Source organism: Crinia signifera, chromosome 8, assembly GCF_055691185.1.
Source record: "Crinia signifera chromosome 8, ASM5569118v1, whole genome shotgun sequence".
In the NCBI taxonomy this organism is placed as follows: Eukaryota; Metazoa; Chordata; class Amphibia; order Anura; family Myobatrachidae; genus Crinia; species Crinia signifera.
This window is the reverse complement of record NC_139224.1, coordinates 181259089-181261933: the sequence shown is the minus strand read 5'-3', so window position 1 is coordinate 181261933 and position 2845 is coordinate 181259089. Positions and strand designations below refer to the sequence as shown.

The window sequence follows — 2845 nt, the reverse complement described above, 5'->3', positions numbered from 1 at the left end:
TTGTCACGCACACACACAGGGACACACTGTTGTCACGCACACACAGGGACACACTGCTGTCACGCACACACACAGGGACACACTGCTGTAACGCACACACACACAGGGACACATTGCTGTCACAGACACAGGGAACACACTGCTGTCACACAGACACAGGGACACACACACACAGGGACACACTGCTGTCACGCACACACACAGGGACACACTGCTGTCACGCACACACACAGGGACACACTGCTGTCACGCACACACACAGGGACACACTGCTGTCACGCACACACACACAGGGACACACTGCTGTCACGCACACACACAGGGACACACTGCTGTCACGCACACACACAGGGACACACTGCTGTCACGCACACACACACAGGGACACATTGCTCTCACGCACAAACAGGGACACACTGCTGTCACAGACACAGGGAACACACTGCTGTCACACAGACACAGGGACACACACACACAGGGACACACTGCTGTCACGCACACACACAGGGACACACTGCTGTCACGCACACACACAGGGACACACTGCTGTCACGCACACACACAGGGACACACTGTTGTCACGCACACACACAGGGACACACTGCTGTCACGCACACACACACAGGGACACACTGCTGTCACGCACACACACACAGGGACACATTGCTCTCACGCACAAACAGGGACACACTGCTGTCACGCACACACACAGGGACACACTGCTGTCACGCACACACACACAGGGACACACTGCTGTCACGCACACACACACAGGGACACACTGCTGTCACGCACACACACAGGGACACACTGCTGTCACGCACACACACAGGGACACACTGCTGTCACGCACACACACACAGGGACACATTGCTCTCACGCACAAACAGGGACACACTGCTGTCACAGACACAGGGAACACACTGCTGTCACACAGACACAGGGACACACACACACAGGGACACACTGCTGTCACGCACACACACAGGGACACACTGCTGTCACGCACACACACAGGGACACACTGCTGTCACGCACACACACAGGGACACACTGTTGTCACGCACACACACAGGGACACACTGCTGTCACGCACACACACACAGGGACACACTGCTGTCACGCACACACACACAGGGACACATTGCTCTCACGCACAAACAGGGACACACTGCTGTCACGCACACACACAGGGACACACTGCTGTCACACAGACACAGGGACACACTGCTGTCACACAGACACAGGGACACACTGCTGTCACACACACACAGGGACACACTGCTGTCACACACACACAGGGACACACTGCTGTCACGCACACACACAGGGACACACTGCTGTCACACACACACAGGGACACACTGCTGTCACGCACACACACACAGGGACACATTGCTCTCACGCACAAACAGGGACACACTGCTGTCACGCACACACACAGGGACACACTGCTGTCACACAGACACAGGGACACACTGCTGTCACACAGACACAGGGACACACTGCTGTCACACACACACAGGGACACACTGCTGTCACACACACACAGGGACACACTGCTGTCACACACACACACAGGGACACACTGCTGTCACACACACACAGGGACTCACTGCTGTCACACACACACAGGGACACACTGCTGTCACACACACACACACACACACAGGGACACACTGCTGTCACACACACGCACACACACAGGGACACACCTCCCGGCCGCCCCCTCCCGCTGTATACAGCCCGGGCCCGAGCAGCAGAGGGAGCCGTGGTCACTTACCGGAGGCCCTGGCTTGGTAGGCCGTAGTGAGGCCGTGAGGAAAACAGCTCCACCGGCAGCGACTAGTTCCGAGGTCGCTGCGGGACGCCATGTCCGGGCTCCTCCCGCTGTGCAGGCCCCGACACACAGCTCACACCGCCGCCATGTCCAGCGCGCATTGCATTGTGGGAAGGGGGTGTGGCCGTGCCTGTCACTGAGAGACCAGGGAGACATTACCACAGAGACCGGGGAGACTACCACCGAGACCAGGGACACATTACCACCGAGACCGGGGAGATACATTACCACTGACACCGGGGAGACACATTACCACCGGGACCGGGGAGGCACATTACCACCGAGAGCGGGGAGACTACCACCGAGAGCGGGGAGACACATTTACCACCGACACCGGGGAGACACATTACCACCGAGACCGGGGAGACTACCACCGAGACCAGGGACACATTACCACCGAGACCGGGGAGATACATTACCACTGACACCGGGGAGACACATTTACCACCGAGACAGCGGGGAGACTACCACCGAGACCGGGGAGACTACCACCGAGACCAGGGACACATTACCACCGAGACCGGGGAGATACATTACCACCGAGACCGGGGAGACTACCACCGAGAGCGGGGAGACACATTTACCACCGACACCGGGGAGACACATTACCACCGAGACCGGGGAGACTACCACCGAGACCAGGGACACATTACCACCGAGACCGGGGAGATACATTACCACTGACACCGGGGAGACACATTACCACCGAGACAGCGGGGAGACACTACCACCGAGATCGGGGAGACTACCACCGAGACCGGGGACACATTTACCACCGAGACCGGGGAGATACATTACCACCGAGACCGGGGAGACACATTACCACCGAGACCGGGGAGACTACCACCGAGACCGGGGAGGACACATTACCACCGAGACCAGGGAGAGACCGGGGACACATTTACCACCGAGACCGGGGAGATACATTACCACCGAGACCGGGGAGACACATTACCACCGAGACCGGGGAGACTACCACCGAGACCGGGGAGACACATTACCACC

General features: G+C 58.7%; 1 protein-coding gene across 3 annotated transcripts in view; it reads right to left on the bottom strand.

The window, feature by feature from the left end:
• Window positions 1–1965, bottom strand: part of TUT4 (terminal uridylyl transferase 4) — a 252242-nt gene extending 250277 nt beyond the window's left edge. For 2 of the 3 annotated variants that reach the window (XM_083157930.1, XM_083157931.1), the window contains exon 1: window positions 1784–1964. The gene's annotated coding sequence lies outside the window, so the exon portion shown is untranslated. Of the gene's footprint in view, window positions 1–1783 lie in introns of all 3 variants that reach the window. The other variant, XR_014454570.1, reaches the window with a different exon arrangement.
• Window positions 1966–2845: the final 880 nt, after the last annotated feature.